This window comes from Pantherophis guttatus, chromosome 5 (genome assembly GCF_059756535.1).
Source record: "Pantherophis guttatus breed Tessera chromosome 5, ASM5975653v1, whole genome shotgun sequence".
Lineage (NCBI taxonomy): Eukaryota > Metazoa > Chordata > Lepidosauria > Squamata > Colubridae > Pantherophis > Pantherophis guttatus.
Window position 1 is genome coordinate 88899882 of NC_142067.1, and position 19688 is coordinate 88919569.

The 19688-nt window shown below is 35.0% G+C and overlaps 1 protein-coding gene and 1 long non-coding RNA gene across 8 annotated transcripts in view; one reads left to right on the top strand and one right to left on the bottom strand.

The window, feature by feature from the left end:
* NLGN4X (neuroligin 4 X-linked) overlaps nucleotides 1-19688 on the top strand; it is a 192190-nt gene that overhangs the window by 127820 nt on the left and 44682 nt on the right. The window lies entirely within an intron of this gene.
* LOC117673811 (uncharacterized) overlaps nucleotides 1-19688 on the bottom strand; it is a 36940-nt gene that overhangs the window by 13565 nt on the left and 3687 nt on the right. The window contains exons 2-4 of one of the 2 annotated variants that reach the window (XR_004593575.3): nucleotides 14371-14446; nucleotides 12276-12388; nucleotides 12060-12191 (exon numbers count right to left, since the gene is read on the bottom strand). This is a non-coding gene — a long non-coding RNA (uncharacterized LOC117673811). Of the gene's footprint in view, nucleotides 1-12059; nucleotides 12195-12275; nucleotides 12389-14370; nucleotides 14447-19688 lie in introns of both variants that reach the window. The other variant, XR_004593576.3, reaches the window with a different exon arrangement.

Genomic DNA, 19688 nt, shown 5'->3' on the forward strand with positions numbered 1-19688 from the left:
CTGGTTTTTTTTTATGTTGACAACAATGAAAAGTCAAAGTGGAATAAAACCACTTTCTTACTAATCAATTATAATAATTTGAAACACTGTTTTGAGTTTGAAATATTTATCATTTATCACTTGATCATTTATTGATTTGTTGCATTACAAATATCACAATGTTTACAATATGTTTTCATTATTGTTTTTCATAGTGCTCTTATAAATGGTATACAGATTTTTTTTCCTCTTAGTTTTTAATGCCTGCTAGTCCTTTTCACTACTTCTAGGATTTACAGTAGTCCTCAAGTTACAACATTCCTGTCAACTGTCCATTTGGCAAATCCAGAAAAAGAAACTCCTGGGACATTATTTTACCAAGAATACAAACTTTACTGAATAAATCCATATTGGCAGAGAAGAAGCAAAACCAGCTCCGGGCTTCCCACTCAAAAGAAGGCATAGTTCATTCCCCCTTTTCTCCACAGGCCACCAATAGTCCTTTACTTCCACCAATCACTTCTGTTCGTTTTGTTATGGGAATCGGCCAGCCATGCTGGGACATCTGTTCGGGGTGTCCTTGAGGTGACAGCAATGTCTCATGGGAACTGATGATGCTTGGATGCCATTCCCCCCACTCTTGCATTCCAATCCCCCCACCCACCCTCTTCTTTGTCAAGCTGTGAGTAAAGCAGAATATAGGTGAAAGTTCGAGTCAGTCTTGACAAGTTCATTTAGTGACCGTTCAAAGTTACAATGGCACTGAAAAAAGTGACTTACAACCATTTTTCACACTTACGACTGTTGCAGCATCCTCATGGTCATGTGACTAAAATTCAGATGCTTGGCAACTGACTCATATTTATGACAATTGCATTGTCACAGAGTCATATGATCACTTTTTGTGGCCTTCTGATAAGCAAAATTGATAGAGAAGCCAGATTCACTTAACAACTGTATCACTAACTTAACAACTGCACTGATCCACTTAACAACTATGGCAAGAAAAATCATAAAATGGGACAAAATTCACTTAACAAATGTCTCACTTAGCAACAGGAATTTTGGGCTCAGTTGTAAATCAAGGACTACCTATATAGACTAATTTATTTTAAACCAATTTACGGGCTGAGAGGACAGATAGGACAAAATATTCTTCCTTTTTGTTTTTGTCCATCAGTATCATGGAATGGAAGGAGCCATGGTAGCCTCACTCTACATGTCATTCTTTCAAATTTCAAATCCCCAGTTTATTGTGAATTCAAATTTAGCAAAATGTATTGGCAATCAAAAATAGTATTTGCTATTGACATAAAGTTGGATAGTGCTTTGATTAGGACATTATCGACATATGGGCTTGCAAATATACACATTTATTCAATTGATATTTGGGGGGTGGGGAAAAAAGCATCTTTAATTGTATATATTGGTGCTGTTTCAGTAAGTCCCATTTATAATAGAAAATCCATAATGGAATCCTTTCTCTCTTAAAATACATATGACACATGTATTTCATTCCCAGAGGCATAGTGCAATTGAAGATTGTCTTCTGAAGACAAAAATTAGACAACATTCCATACAGTATATTTAGTAATAAATATATATTTCTATGGAGGGTTTCATGAAGAATCACCTACAGTTTTAGAGCTGGTGACCTTTCTCAATTTATTTTAAAATATGTAATATTTAATCTAGAAGAGTTACTTTTCCATCCAGAGAGTACCTGGTTTTCCATAGTTTGGCTTTGCTTCCGTAGTTACATTGAAGGGATATGTAAATATTATTTTAAGGACAGATAGAATTTCTGTAGAATATGGACTAATCTATAATATTATTTACATATCTAATTCTAATCATAATATAACTATAATAAGATATCTTATTAAAACTTATCAAGCTGGGCTAATATTACATTCAATTAATCATAGATTAGAGTCTTTTTATTTGTTAAACTATAATTTTGTATATATGTAGTACTATAATTACACTAAACTGTACTTTTAGTTATTCAAGCCCCTATAAGCCCCTAAGAAAATTCAGGAATAAAGCTTAGATCTTTCTATTTCCCTAGCTGTGCAATTTTTTCAAAATTTTTGCAAAAGGATTTTAAGCATATGTAGGTAAATCCTTCCTTGAATATGTTTTATGCATAATATACCAAGAAATTTCATATAGATGTTGAATATAAACAGTGTAATGGCTGTAATTCATTCACTCATCCATCCATCCATCCACCTACCCATTCATTAAACATGAAATAAACAGTAGCAATTCCACTTCAGAGATTATGAAATTGACCAAATGACAGGCTCAATAAATTCAGTGAACTTGACACCATTGCCGGCAGATTAGTTTCTATTCATCACATTCAAATTGAAAAGTAGAAGGCTGAAACTAAAATTAATCCACATGCCTTTAACTTTAAGACAAGTTTAGGTATTATATGATCACATTCCTCCACCTCACAAAGCACTTTAGATACTGGGGAAAAACACTGGATTTTCAAAAAAACAAAACAAATCTGAGAATATTGATATGTGCAGAGTAAAATAATAAGAAAGAAAGATCCAATACCATTTCAGACAAGTGACTGTCCAGTCTCTTTTTAAAAACCTCCAGTGATGAAGCACCCATAACTTTTGAAGGCAAGCTCTTCCACTGGTTAATTGTCCTGACTGTTAGGAAGTTTCTCCTTAATTCCAGGTTACTTTACTTCATTAGTTTCAATCCATTGTTTCTTGGCCTGCCCTCTGGCACTTTGGAAAATAAATTGAACCCCTAGTCCAATGATGGCTAACCTTTTTGCCATCGCGTGCCAGGAGAGGGGGGGCGGGGGAGGGTTGTGCACATGCATGCCCACACCGATAATTCTATGCGCCCTGCCCTGCACATGCATGTGCAACACACACACACCCGCTCCTGGCATGTGATGGCCTGGTAGGCCTGTTTTTCTTTCTTACCTGGCTCCAGATCCTTTCTATTTATCTGGGAAAGGTGAAAACAGCCTTTCTCTCTCCCTCAGAGGCCCTCCAAAGGCCTGAAATGGCCCATTTCCCAACTCCTGGTAGGACAGGAAGTGATGTTTTTTGCTGTCCCCAGCCTCCAGAACATCTCTAGGAGTCTCTAGGAGCCCCTCTAGGAGTCTCTAGGAGCCTCTCGGAGTCTCTTGGAGCCTCTCTAGGAGTCTCTGGAGGCTGGGACAGCAAAAAACGTCACTTCCTGTCCCACCGGAAGTTGGGAAATAGGCCGTTTCAGGCCTTTGGAGGGCTTCTGAGAGAGTGAGAAAGGCTGTTTTCGCACTTCCCAGATAAATAGAGAGGCTCTGAAGCCAGGTAAGAAAGAAAAATGGGCCTCCCCCCCCCAGGCCCTCCGGAAGCAGGAAACAGCCTGTTTCCCTACTTCTGGTGGGCCCAGAAGGCCCAAAAATCAGCTGGCCAGCGCACGCATGCACGCCAGAGCTAAGCTGGCATGCCCACTGATATGGTGGCATGCATGCCATAGGTTCGCCATCACGGCCCTAGTCCTTCTTTTCTCTAGAGTAGCCAAACCCAAATCCTGCAATGGTTCTTCATATATTTTGGTTTCCAGGCCTTTAATCATCTTAATTGCTCTTCTCTGTGCTTTTTCCAAGGTTTCGACATCTTTTTTGTAATGTGGTAACCAAAACTAGATGCAGTATTCCAGATGTGGTCTTACTAGGGCTTTATAAAGTGGTGCTAACAGTTCATATGATTTTTATTCTATGCCTCTGTTTATACAATCAAGGATTGTATTAGTTTTTTTTGGCTGCTGCCGCACCCTTCTCACTCATGTTTAACTGATCATCCACTCCAAGGTCTCTCTCACAATTACTGTTTTTGAGCCAGATTTTGCCTAATCTGTATTTTTACCTTTGGTTTTTCCTGCCCAGGGGTAAAACATTAAACATTTTGTTGGCTAAGGCCCTTTTTTCAAGTCTGTCAAGGTCTTTTTGGATCCTGGGGTGTTGACTATTCCTGCCTGTTTTGTGTCCTCTGCAAATTTGGTGAGTTCCCCTTCTATTTCCTCATCTAAGTCATTTATGAAGATATTGAAGAGTACTGGGCCTAAGATGGAACCTTGTGGTACCCCACTGCTTACTTCCCTCCATATAGATGTAGTACCATTAAGGACTACTCATTGAAGATGGTTTGTCAGCCAGTTACAAATCCATCCAGTGGTGATACTGTCTATCCCACATTTTTCTAGTTTACCAAGAAATAGGTTGTGGTTGACTTTGTCAAATGCCTTGCTAAATCTAAGTACACTATGTCCACAGCATTTCGCTGGTCTACTAATTTAGTCACTTTTTCAAAGAATGAAATAAGATTGGTTTGGCATGATCTGTTTTTAACAAACCCATGCTGGTTACTAGTTAGAACTTTATTTGTTTCTAGATGTTCACAGATCTGGTTTTTTTTTATTATTATTATTATTTTCCAGTATCTTCCCATGTATTGATGTTAGGCTGATTGGTTTGTAGTTTCCTGTGACTGTTCCCCCCCCCCCCCTTTTCCAATTCTCTAGTAGTTCCCTGGTCCTCCAAGATTTTTTAAAGATACGATACAATGGTTCTGAGATAACACCTGCCAGCTCTTTCAGAACTCTGGGATGTAATGCATCAAGTCCCAGTGATTTATCTTCATCAAGGTCAGACAGGTCTTCTATTACCATTTTCTTGTTTATTTTAATTTTTATTTCTAGTCTGTCTTTTACAGTTATGTTTTTGATAGGTTGGGCTATAGTTCCTTTTTGTGTGAAGACTGATGCAAAGAAGTTAAGCAGCTCTGCTTTTTCTCTACTGCCTGTTACTTCCTTGCCCTCTTCTCTCTTTAGTGGACCAACTGTTTCCTTGACTTTTTTCTTGTTATTTATATTTTGAAAGAAACTGTATTTATTATCTTTGACTTTTGTTGCAAGTGTTTGTTGATTCTGAGCCTTTGCTTTCCTGACGTCATCCTTGCAGATATTTGCTGATATTCTGGCTTAGTTACTTATCCTTTTTGTCTTTCAGTTTATCAGAGAGATCTTTGTGTAATCATGCTGGTTTCTTCTTGGATTTTTTGTTTTTCATTTTCAGTAGTATTGTGTTTGGACTGGCCTTTTATGATCTTATTTTTCAGTGTTTCCCACACTTTTTGAGTTGTTTTCCCCTTCAGGATTTTTATGCATGAAATTTTGCTTAGGCGCTCTCTGAGTTTGTTAAAATAAGCTGTTTTAAAGTTTAAGACACTGGTTGAATTATATCTATTGCTTATGTTTGCATTATATTGAATTCCAGTATGACATGGTCACTCTCGCCAAAGTTCTGGCAACTTCAACTCCCTCTATCAGTTCTTCTTTCATAGTAAGAATTTGGTCCAGTATAGTTTTTCATTTAGTTCCCTCCTTTTGGATGACAAAGTTGTCAGCTAAGTAAGTTAGGAATCTGTTCATCTCCCACTTGTTGCAAAGTTGGTCTCCCAGTTGATATCAGGCTAGTTAAAGTGTCCCATTACACTGGGGAATGTTTCCTACATACATTTGTCAAATGATTAGCAAAGAGTTCGACTATTTCTTCTGCTTGGTTGGGTGTCCTGTAGTATATGCCTATAGCAATGTCATTTTTTTTCTTCTTTTATATTTACCCATATAGCCAACCATCCTTGGTTTTCTGTATTTCTGTAGAGCTGTAGTGATCTTTTATATATAATGCAACTCCACCTCCTCATTTGTTAGATCTGTTTCTTTTGAATAGTTTGTGTCCTTCAATCAGTACATTCCAGCCATGAGTTTCATCCCACCAAGTTTCAGTAATGGCAACTATATCATATCTGCCTTCATGTACTAATACTTCAAGTTCACCCTGTTTGTCCCTAAACTTTGAATGTTAATGTATAGGCATTTGAGTCCGACTTTGTAACTGGGTTTTCCATCCTTTCCATCACTCTCTACTTCATTATGGGGGTTTTTTTATTTTATTTTTTTCTCTTTACTTCCTTCCTCCTTATGTGATTGGTTATCTAGTGGTTTTTGCTTGGAATTAGGTTCTAAAGATCGCAAAGATTGTCCCCCTCTCCCTCCTCAATTTTAGTTTAAACTCTTTTGATAAGATGAGCCTGTTGTTTTCTGAATATATTGTTTCCAGTTCTTGTGATGATTACTCCATCTCTTGCCGGTAGCCCTTCATCTAGGTAATACAGGCCATGGTCTATGAAGCCTAAATTACAGTATCTTGACAACACCAATTTTTAAGCCAATGGTTCATTTCTAAACATATAAGATGACTAAACAACATATAAGATGACTTAACAATATGAAAAATATTAGAGGACTGTCCTTAGAGTAACTATTATAAAAAGTTATTATGGAGTAGTTATTATTAGAAATAGCTATATAGTGGTAGAATTTAAGTTCAACTTAATGGCTCTTAATTAACATAGTTGCATCTACTTAATTACTAATATTGATAGGTTATATTTAAATCCACAAAATATTATATTTGGCAATTCTTTTTTCAGTTTCAATAATACTTGAATAAAAACTAGTCAATTACTGTAACCAAAATCAAAATTAAGTGCTGTAACTAAGTACAGTAAACACAATTACTCACTGCCTTTATTTTCATTTTCCTAGTGGGTACTTGCATGATCATCCCTGAGTAAATTTGTTACAATATTGTAGTGGCACTAAGAACTGTTAAATTGCAACTTTAAATTTTAAATTGCAACTCCATAGCTGGCAATTCTACTAAGACATCCAAAGAACAAAAGACAATATATGAAGTGGTATATGAATATGAATGTGATGAAACTAATAATGTATTGCAAGGCTAACAGACAGGTATAATAAATAGGGTGGGTTTAAGCTAGTTTTAGTTATGTTTCATTCTTTTTTATCTTATGATTTTAATGTATTTGGCATTTTATTTTTATTTACTTTCTCTGTTTGGCGTGACACAATAATTTGATCGATATGGTTATGGATTCTTGCACTTGAGAAGGTAAATTGAGGAACAAAAATAATTCTATAGTATGCCTTTGATAATATTTTATCTCTAAATTTTATATATCAGCAAATTTTAAGAAAATAATTAAAGTAATTCTTTTCTAAGAAATAAATTTGCTCAATTTTACCATAGAATATAATATCCAGTAATCAATAACTATCACTGTATGAAATTAAGCACTTTAACATGGATATAGAAACTTGGAGTCTTCCTACATATGCCGTGTACTTATTGTTGACAATCCAGTTCTTTGATTGATAGCTATACTTTAGAATGTGGTTATTAATCTATTTCAGGTCAAGCAGAAATTTGATTTGAATATACTGAATCTGTAATGTCTTCTACTGATTAATAAGTTGTTAATTATATTTTCTTACTAAATCTTGAAATAATGCTTGTTGATAATCCCCATCGGTCAGGAATAAGGATTTGTAAAATCAAAACCAAAGTATTACTAAACAAAATGGACTGCTGGGAATTAGGTCAGCATACAAAAAAAATCATTAAAATTAAACTAGAAAAACTTGTTTTATACATATACTCAGGACTGAATATCAGAGTCTCATGAGCTAAATCTAAATGGCCAGATATTGCCCCAACACTTGACAGTGACCTTCTTGCAGTAAAATAAGCTTTGGGAAGTCTGTGAAATCTCTCTGCAGCTATTAGTGGAGCCATTTAGGGAGGCAAAAATAGGCCATGTATTGCAAGATTAGATTGTGATTATTACATTGAAATAAAGCCCAAGAGAAATAAACTGGCTGAAATTTAATGTGTATTATACAATACATTAAAGAAGTAATTTTAATGAAAATTGGCATACACTAAGTGATACAATTCCAATAATATATGAAGTATTTGAATCTACTAGTAATTTTACACTTAATATTTAAAACAAAATATCTCAAAATTTAAGATGACTTCTGTAGCAAAGATGAAACCATCTTTTAAGGTGAGAATAACAAATCTTCCCCAAATTTGCTAAAACCAATTAAGATAAAGGCTTATCAAACTATAGAAACATAATCAATAATCAATGCATAAATCATCATTTATTAATAAATAAATAAATAATTATTTATTAATTAATAATAAATTATTAATGCATTCAGTTTTGTTCCATGTTCTTTTAGAAGACATAATTTTCCACCAAATCAAATTTACCTAAGGCATTAAATGGAAAGGACTACTTCAATACACTTCATGAACAGTACATATAGTGGAAAATATTAATTATGATACAAATTTTGCAAGATGAAGAAAAATACCATCTCAGACCAGAGGCAATTCACATAACGTATTCTAGAAGCTGCATCTGATGCTCAAAAACATGAAAGAGTTCTTATTTATATGTGTTTATTTTATTTTTGATTGTTTTAGATTGTTAGGAAGTTTTTCATTATTGTTGTATACAATGCCCAGAGTCACATTACTGTGAGATGAGCAGCTATATAAATATGATACATTAATAAATAAAACTAATGGAATTGACAGTAAAAAGTAGATTTTCTATCCTACTAGACTTTTAACATTTGCAGAGGACAATATGTGACTATTAAAAACACTAAACATTAGAGATCAGACAACACAGTTCAAATGCACTAATACTAATTTGAAAGAAATGGATTTTATATGGCTACAATATATATATTGTAGCCACACACACACACACACACACACACACACACACACACACACACACAGTACCTTCCAAATTCCATACAGAGAATGGAAAATTAGAAGAGAGGAAATCAGGTTTTATTGCTGTGAGTTTTACACTCCAACCAGGAAGTAAGTTTAGCAGGATTTTTCCTTAACAGTACCTTTGAAAGGAATGTAGCAGACATTTATGAGGAGGCCAGACTTTCCAGATACTGTATATCTTTAAGATATTTAATTGACAGATGCCTAAGACAACTAACTACTCATTTGATAGTTATTACCAAAACCAAGTCAGTAAGATTATTTCTTGAGAAGGCCAATGCTGTACAGCTCAATTTTTGTTCTCACATTTTCTATTCTCTACTTTCACTGATTCCCCACTTTTTTCATTTCTTACTTCTGCACTACTGATCTGCTCAGAAGAGACTGCCAGAAGAAAATGCCATTCGTATGGATCAGTTCCCGATAGATTTGAGCATTAGTGAAAAATAACTGACTTGCTGAAAGAAACTAATCTAGTGGATTCAATTGGATATTCTATGTGGATCACTACCTAAATTAATTTTCAGATCTGCTGATCTAAAAACTGCCATATTCCATTTCACTGCTGTTTTCAGACTTCCAAGGTAATCTCTAATTAAAGAGAAACAAACCAAGCAATTACTCCAATTTTAAAAAATAACGGAACTCATTTTCCATGGCCCACCGTACTTCATCCTGTAATCTGTTTTATAGTGAGGCCAGTCCAATTACAATTGTTTGCCTCCTTTTAAAAATATACCTGTATAATATATACTGCTCAAAAAAATAAAGGGAACACAAGCAGAAGACATCCAAGATCTGAATGAATGAAATAGCCTTATTAAATACTTTGTTCTTTACATACAGTAGTTTATACACTGCTCAAACAACTAAAGGGAACACAAAACTACTGTATGTAACGAACAAAGTATTTAATAAGGCTATTTCATTCATTCAGATCTCAGATGTCTTCTGCTTGTGTTCCCTTTATTTTTTTGAGCAGTGTAGATTTTCAACCCACATCACTGCTATAGTTTTGGGTTTTTTTTAATGTTCAGAATCACATTTTAAGTGACATTAAGTATTGAAATCATAGGGAAGCGAGAAAGGAGTGAAAATCCACCCTTTATTAATCTGGTTAATAAAAGCCTTGCTGCCTGTAAGGAGTTTCTAACGCACACTTTATGCAGAGCTTCAAAGGGGTACTTTGACTCCATGAAGTTCTGATTAAAGCAGTGTTTCTCAGCCTTGGCAGTTTGGAGATGTGTGGACTTCAACTCCCAGAATTTCCCAGCCAAATATGTTGGCTAAGGAATTCTGGGAGTTGAATTCCACATTTCTTCAAACTGCCAAGGTTGAGAAACACTGAATGAAAGAATTCCCTCAAATTCAGCACTGACTCAAAGTAGCACGTTAATACAACACTTAAGTAAGCTGCCAGTGAGTCAGGATCCCAGCTACAAATGTCCCTTTCCACCAGAATGAAATGGTGAGCTCCATTGCATTTCAAGGAATTAAGGTTAAATAATTTCAATTTTTTGAACATTGCTGTATCTCATGCTGGATTATTCTATGGCCTGAACCTGAATGAGGCCGCAAGGTAGAATTGACCCATTTAGTACAGGCCTCGTTTCTATAAAATTGAAGCAGTTGCCAGAATCAAGATGACATGCTTTAATTCAATGCCAATTTCATTTATTAAAATACCAATGACATTGTAACAATTCCCTTTTTTTTTTTGTCAACATGTATCTTACTATTTATCTTTTGTACATGGGTTTGCTGTTCTCTTTTCTGTATTTCAGCATCCCACAGTTTGCATAGGTTTGGAATGTGAGAAATTTTAAGTGAGAAGTTCCCACTTAAAAATAAATGGCATCATCTCTTTTTAAGTTTCTGAACAAATGTTTCCAGGTTATAGGAAGATTTTTGTAGCATTTTATAACTGTAGAAATGGGTTAGAAAATATGTGATCTGGATTTTTTCTATAGTCTATATGTCTTTGTAGAATCATCTTATTCTTAATTGAATTAGCATGACTTTGGAGGTCAAGCCTTTATCTTGATATTCTTGAAGAAGGTTACAAAACATAATTATTGCATTTCTTACTCATCTTACTAACATGCAACAGAAAGAACCTCAAACATTTTCATTACAAACACCTCTTCTATTTAAGTATCTGACATGTGTATGCACATAAATTTGTCAAATTACTTGAATTCAGATTACACAAATTACAAAAGAGTTATAGCCAAGAATATTCAGGAGCAGAATGGAGATGTTTATATCTAATTTTGAGTCAAAATACAATAGGATAAAATAGAGATATGGGCATGCCAATACATCCTGATTTCAAGTTATGCTCTGCAAATGGAATTCGGCAACACTGTGACTAGGCTAAATTTCATTTCAGTTGTAATATACTTTAATATTAGCTTCTTTCAGTTTAATCCAATTTACTATCATAATGGATAATTCAAACAATTAGATTGAGTGCCTTTTACACCAATGAGCCCTTAATCTGTTTAAAATTGCAGAATTTCTCATTTTGTAATAAATTAGGACATAATTAAGACTATTTTAATATACAGGTTTTTGTTTAATTTAAATAAGCACAAATCTGTATAGTTTCATTTCTCTTCCCCAGCCCATCACTATTATATTATGCAGGTAGTCCTCAACAGTTCATTTAGTGACCTTTCAAAGTTACAATGGCACTGAAACAAGTGACTTATGACCATTGCAGTATCCCCCTAGTCATGTGATCCAAATTCAACCACCTGTCAACTGACTCATATTTATGTCAGTTGCAGTGTCCTGGGGTCATGTAATCCCCTTTTGCAGCCTTCTGAGAAGCAAAGTCAATAGGGAAGCCAAATTCACTTAACAACCTATGTTATTAAACTAAATAATTGCAGTGATTCACTTAACTGTGGCAAGGAAAGTCACAAAATGGGACAAAATTCACAACAAATGTCTCAGTAGCAGAAATTTTGGGACTCGGTTGCGGTTGTATGTCAAAGTCTACCTGTATTACTCATAAAATAAAAGGAAGATATTTTTTTTATGGACTGAGTTTTCTAGAGTTGACCAAAATGTGGCATTTTGTAACTGCAACAACCTTTCTGAAACACAGTAACCAGAAATCCAGATTGGAGACAATATTGAAAAGAGAAACAAATGTACAGTATACTTCAGCTTGATAGCTGCTGACAGCAGCACATTTTGCCAAAGCATTTTCAGCTATGCAGAATTGCCTCATCATACCTTATCATTTGACTAAGATAACATACATTGTCAAAGGCCACTAAACATTTCTACATATGGTGAAGAAAAATCAAGGCAGTTGCAAAAGCCAATATAAATGTTTACTCCTTTTTGAGAATCTTACCTTACTTCTTCGTATAATAGTTTTGCCTTAGAAATCATGTTATCCCTTTTGGGAAGGAATTTGTACCATATTTTTAATTGTTCTCATTTAGCTTAATGTGGGGAAGGATGCTTTTCTTTCTAGTGCCATTTGCTGCTGGAAAGATATAAATTAACTAAACGTAAATGCATTTTCTGATTAAATTAGTGAGGCAATTTTTTTTTTCTTTGCACCTACCACAGTTATATGTGACCTTTTATCGTATAATTAAATTTTCTTCCTGGATGAATCTGAATAAATTAAAAATAAGGTAAAATAATTCCTTTGTGGGAATTCTTTCTATTAGATGCCTGGAAGAAATAGAAAAAAACTACATTTAATAGTAATACAGTATGATCAAGAATATTGCTGAAATGCATTCTAAAATCCTTTAAATTTAGGCATAAAGTGGAAGTTTTTATAATATGAAGACAAAAATAAAAGTTAATTGAGATTTCAAAATGTACTGCAACAAGTTATTTTTCTGTTCTAATTTTGTTAGCCTTCAGAACCATTCCCTTAACATATATTTAGTTCAGAAATCAATGTGGTACAAAATTGTATGAATAAAGAAAAATATATAGTAGTACTTTATACAGATAATTCTCAAGTTATGACAGTTCACTTAGCGACCGTTCAAAGTTATGACATACCCCCCTGTACTTACAACACAGTCCTATGCAGCACCATAGAAGTTGTTAACATTTAGGAATGACCATAGAGGCTCTGTAACATTCACCCTGCCTATTCCTCCCTCTGCCCAGCTGGGACTCCACAAGCACTAGGCATGTGGATATTTATTTTATGAAGATCTAGTGAGCCTTCGGTTTCTTGGCCTGTTTCAGTGCTGCAGGCCTTCAGTGCATTCACAGAGAATGGAGGCCTAAAGTACTGCAATATCACATGAAATCAGTAGTGTGAGATCTCATGCTACTGATCTCATGTGATCTCACAGTACTTTAGGCCTGTTCTCTGCAAATGGAGCCCTGAACGAGATGTGGCAAAAGGCTTTGCAAACGGAGGGAAGGCCTGCAGGACCGAAGCCTTCCCTCCATTTGCAAAGCCTTTTGCCATCTTTGCAAAAAGCCTTTGCTGCCAAAAATGGAGGACTTTGGGCCTCTGTTCTCATTGCCAAGGGCCTTTCCTCAAGTTCTTTCCTGAAGAGAACAAAGCCCATGAGGGGTGTGCGCGTCTGTCTGGGCCTCCGTTCTCAGCGGCAAAGGACTTGAGGAAAGGCCCTTGGTGATAAGAATGGAGCCCCAATGCCTCTGTTCTCAGTGGCAAAGGCTTTTTTCAAAGACAACTGGAGCCTATAGGGATGCAATCTCTTCTCCCTGCAGGCCTCAGCAAAGCTTTTCTCAAGACAAAACCATGGCAGAGAGGCTGGAGAGGAGACAGTTCCATTAATCATTGAAATCTACATAATATAAGTGACCGGGTTTTGACAGGATGGAGGAGGAAAGCATGAGATATCTCAGTGGGTTAGGGGAGGCCTTGGGTGATCGGAAGCACTACCCTCCCCCCATGGCCTTCCCCATCCTGAGATATGAGTGCACTTAACAACCTGTGCATTCAATTAGCAAATGGGAGGGCAAAAGCAGGGAGTGATCATGTTCACGTTACATGATTTACTCCTATGAATCCTCGGGTTATGAATATAATTGGGAAGTTCCATTACATTCGTAACTCAAGGATTACCTGTAATGCTTTGGTGTTAAGAGGATGTAGGGCACATTAGTTCTGTAATCTGTAGGCCATAGAAGCTGAAGTTGCTTTATTATACCCAAATTAAGTTGACTTTGCTTAGGTGTTAAAAAGTAGATCTTGATTCTTTTCTCAGATTCAGAATATAAAATCCTCATCATATCTGGCTTGGTATCTAGCACCCCAGTTTGCCACTTGCCAGCACTTTAATTTGGCTGAAAAAAACTACTGTCTAGAAGCATGATAAGTATATTGAACTGCAACAGATTCAGTTTATTAATCACAATACACTAAAGGCTGTTTTCATTTAATCACACTGCACTGAAAGTAGTATTGGAAATGTGAGGTAATTACTTGATGAGAATTCTTAGGGCTCCCAGACAAAACCATAATTAAGGCAATTAATACCATGTGATTACTATCCATTCTAATTCATACACTTTTCAGAAAAGAGATTCACCATCTGGATTTCACCATAAATACTGTAGCAGGAAAAAAATGGAAGTTAAGCATAAAGGTTATAAACTTTTTAAAATGATATGGTAATTCCATTTCAGAAGGTATTTATAATGCCAAAAGTACTACTTACCTCTGACTAGTCAAGATAGTGTAGAACTAGTTATCCATGTAACAAATCTTCATTTTTCTGGACATTGCCAGAATCGCTAAATAAAAAATAAGGAAATGCATTGATTAGCTAATGCTAATTTTCCCAAATAGTTATAATTAAGAAACTTTGAAAAAAATTAAAAACTCCAAGATAAATAGCCTAGAGATATATGTTTAGAAAAGAATTCACAAACTATATACATTGGAAAATTATGCACAGAAGTACCTATAAATTTTGCTTATTTTTAGTGAATCTTGAAACTGAAAATCCAAATGAAAATAATTTTGTTTCAGGATCCAATCTGAGTTAGCCACTGGGACCAAAGGTTTGTTATTCCAAGCTTTCAGACTCATGCTGGAGCCCATCCTCAGGGAATTTCTTTCTCTCCAAGATGTGTACACTGGGCTGTTCTTTGCATAATATTTATGTGGGGCCTGGTTGGGTGTGGCTTTGAATTGTTGATGGTGTTGATGGCCAGCTATTAAATTGTTGTTTTTCAAATACAAGTTTTTCCCCCTTTTCCTCCCTTCTTCCCTAACCCCCCCTCACCACCCATCCCCCCCTGTGACTTCTTCTTCACAACAATCAGCTAATTCATAATTAATTACATAATATTTTACCATGCCCTTACTCACTCCTCAAAGTACTGACCCTTAGCAAAGTATTCTTATAACTCCGCTTTTCTCCGCTTTTCACAATCTACCCTTTTTCTCCTCCCCCAAACTTATAAAATATTATTATTATTACAACAACATAACCTTTACTTTTATATATATTATATATATTAATTTAACATTTCAAAGCAGCCTTCTCCAAATTTAACATTTGTTCAGTTCTATCCGATTCTTCCACTCCCCAAAATATATGTCTTAAAAATCCTTTTTCTTAAACTAATCAATCACTAAACTAGCCTATTTCAACCCAGTTTCCTGCAAGATTACCATACACTACAATTCTAAATATAATCCACTGCCCACTCTACTAAAATATACATATGTCTATATATACATTCCATTTTATAAAAAAAGACAATAACTTTAAATTTATAATTCATTTAGTATCTTCTTTGATGTCTTTCCACTAGATTGTTAAATCCATCATCCATAATAGGGTAACATAGCATCCTGGTGCAACAGTTTATTCAAAATCTTCAGTCATCTTCTGCCCCCATCAATAATAAATATCCTCATGTATATATAAAAATAAAAACAACCACCCGAGTGACATTATAATTATATTCCATATAGTTGTAATTGTGGTTTTCATCAGGATTATAAATCCCCATCATCTTTGTGGGTAACAGCCAGATCTTCTGCATGCCCCAGCATGACTCTCTTGCCTTGTAACTCAAAATAGATATAATATATTTATCGGTAAAAGAAATCCAAAATAGATAGTTCAAATCCAACAATGTAAGGCTCTTTCCACATCCCAAAATCACGGCATTGCAGAGATCTGCCACTTTCCTCAAGATAGTATTAAACGATAATTCGCCTCCAATATCTTTTCACATGTTCATTTATTTTTTTAAAATCCCTGGCTTCACTGTTGCTTGATTTAGAAACTACTATTTCTACGAAATCTGTTTCTTTTCTTTTTCTTTTGCGGGTTGCATTTCCATCCAGATTTCCTTCCTACAAGTTGTGTATCAGCTGATCGGTTGTCATTCTGCTTTGTAAATTGATCTTGTTGGTTTTGTTTTATTATCCCATATGTCTTTTCCTTCACTTGTATATCAACTGGTTGATTTACGCACTTGTTTGTAAGTTGATAGTTAATCACATTAGAATCAGATGACACTGCTCTCAAATTTATAGACAGTCCAGCTGGGGTATCCAAGGAGTCCAAAGACAGTTTATCTACCACAGCCTCTGTAATTTGATGTTTTCCCTTTATTTCCAACTCCTTTTGCTTGTCCTGTGTTATGCCTAAAGATGTTAAATTTATTTTTAAAATTTTTTGATAAAATTCTTCCGCTTTTTCGACAGTATCCAGTTGGTATCTTACTCCTTGGTGTCTCAATATTAAACCAACTGGGACGTCCCACCTAAATAGAATATTCCTTTTTTTTAACTCATTCACTAGAAAACCAAATTTCTTCCTCTCCATTAACATCTTGGGCGGGAGTTCCTTAAAAATCCAAATCTTTCTTCCACGAAATTGCAAAGCAGAATCATAAGAATTCTGGACAATATTATTTCTAATTTCTTTGTCTGTAAAATAAATCACCACATCTCTAGGCAATTGCCTTTGTTTTGCCAACCAGGAGTTTATTCTATAAATTCTGTCAATCCTGCAAAACACTTCATCAGGTTGAACCTTTAAAATCCCAGCCAGAATTTCAGAAGATATCTTCCTTAAATCATCTCTGTCATCTTCCTGCAAACCTCTCAGTCTAATTGCATATTCTGTAAAATTGTATTGGATCATTAAAACTTCTCTTTCAATCCTCTGTTGTACATTTTCTTCAATAACAGTCTTTTTATCAGCCTCCATTTTAAGTTTGTCTTCTGAACTATTATCCTGAATGTTTGCCAAATCCTTTTTAATTTTTTGGATCTTGTCATCCAAATTCTCCCCAGTTTCTTTCATTTTAGAGTTAGTATTTGCTTCCAACTGAGTCATAAAGTCTGCTAAGCCATTAGCTACTTTTAAAATCTTTCGATCCAGAAAGCCAAACTTAGATTTCACCAATTCACCAATTTCTTTGATTTCCAACTTAAATTTTTCAAGTTGCTGATTCACAATCTCATCCCTTCTTACAATCTCCTCAAGAAGAAATTCTATTATATTAAAGTCAGGTTTCTGTGACTGGAGAGTTAAAACTTGTTGATGTAATTTATTAATGGGGGAATCCCCCCCACTGCCTGTTTGTCTAGTTTTATAAGTCTCAGTGCCATTTTTCCACGCAGACAAAATTTACTGGAAAAGAGAGAAAAAAAAACTTTTTTCCAACCAAGATCAATATCAGATCCTCAAAAAGAAAAGAAAAAAAAAGAAAAAAAAACCGAAATGAGAGTGAGATTTTGCCTTCAGTTACAGCCAAAAGTATTCATTCCGCTACTTTGTAATTAAAAACGGAAGGAGTTTCCCTTTCAGCCTCTCTTCAAGCCGCAGCAGCAATCGCCATTTTAAAAAAAACTTTTTTCCCTTCACTTCACTTCTTAGGCAAAATAGAATAAAAAGAATACTTGCGCTTCAGGATCAAAGGTCCAGCTCATATCTTCTTTAATTAATTTATTTGACAGATTTACAGGCTTGCTTTTGCCCCCTAGCTCTGCGTGTAGCAGAGATTTCCCAGAGCCCGGAGCATCGGCTGGGGATACGGGGAGTCTCTTCCACTCCCTCCCAAAAGTAAATAAAAAACTTTTGGGATTAGGCAGAGGACTCTACCCACCCCAGCCGGCTCTATCTCCGTTTCCTAATGGAAATGGAGTTTTTTCGAGCTGCCATTCCGCTGAAAAAGGCGGCTCTTACAGGCAGTGGGTTCGACGATCCCGGAGGAGTGTCGCCAGCTATTAAATTGTTGATTGTTGTTTCCTTTTTCTGCCTGCCCAAGTTCCTAAGTACTTGTTGGTGGTAAATTAGCAATCCTGTTGACTGACAAGGGGCCTATTTCTCAGGCTTCAATCATTTCTCTAATGATTTTTGTCCCTGTTTGGCCAACAATCTTAGTAGCTGCAAAATTGAATGCATGTCCTTGTTCATTGCAGGCTACCAATAAGAGTCTCCTCTTCTAAAAACTTGCTTGTGTTCTTGTAACCTTGTTAAATAATAATAATAATAATAATAATAATAATAATAATAATAATAATAATAATAATAATAATAATGGAACATCGTATATCTTAAGAAGGTACTTGGTTGATACCTAGGACGCTGGCAGCAACCCGTATCAACCATTAGCACCCATCAATGGTATTTGTGACACATGATGATGATGATGATGATGATGATGATGATAATGATAATAATAATAATAATAATAATAATAATAATAATAATAATAATAATAATAATAATAATAATAATAATTTAATAATAATTGAAAATTGTCATTCGAAGTGAGAGGGGCTAAGGGCACAGAGAAAAAATAGAATATTTTTCAACCATTATTCTGTAAAAGCCAGGTCATGGACTCAGACTTAAAGAGGCCTGAATTCCAACTGTAGTGCCAGCACTAAGCAAACATGAGAATTATTGAGACGATAGCCTGGAGAAATTTTGACTGAATCTTTTCCAACTTGCTACAATTGCTTAAATGTAAGTCTAAAAGCCATATAGCATTTGGGCTACACCTTTACTTTCAAAGCCTTTGAAAGCTAATGGAATATAAGGTCCAAAATGAAAAAAAAAAAAGTAGGTCTACATAGCTGAATAGCTGATATTTATGACTTGAAACTATTACATTAGTATCTATTCACCATTTATATTTCAAAGATCTTTTAGCAAACACTTGTCACTTGATCTTGCAATAATTGATGGTCAGAAATTCCTGCCAGCTGTTAGAAGCAAATTGTAAAGAGCTCTTCTCAGCCCTATTAGAGTTCACAATACAAACGCTGCATTGTCAGCATGAAGTAAGATAATGACATGCCTCTTGTATAATTTAGGAGGATGGAAGTCTGGATTGTCCAAACAATCCACTAATGAATTAATATAAAGATTAAATAGTGTTGGAGCTAAGATAATGGTATTTTCTTGTGGCTTGTAATGAATTTGACAGCAGGCCCTAAGCTATGTATCTAACCCCAAAGATATGACTGTAAAGCTAGCAAATGAGCAAAAGAAATCATGAGTCAACAGAGAAGCCTAGAGACAGAATTAAATGCAGATTTATATTCTATAGAAATGGCATGAGGAAGGAATGTTGAAACTTTATCCAAGATAGACCAGTCCATTCTAAATCTTGTTTCTTTCTTGTCCAGGAGACAACCGGGAATCAATTATGTAATAGTATTTACAGAGTGAATATGCCTGAAAAAAATGCATACTTTTTAAAAAAATAAAATGCAATTATGGTGGGTAGATTCTGATCCATGGTCACATTAATGGTTTGATCGGTGCATGCGCTGAGCTTAGCTAACACTAATGCCTAACAATATAAGATACTAAGATATAACTTACTAAGATATAATATGACAATACAATACAATACAATACAATACAATACAATACAATACAATACAATACATAATAATTCTTCTTTCAGAAGTCACCAATAATTGCTCACTCTTCAAGGATAATATAATTTATATTTATGTTATCATCATTCTAGTCTTTGTCTATCCACTGCA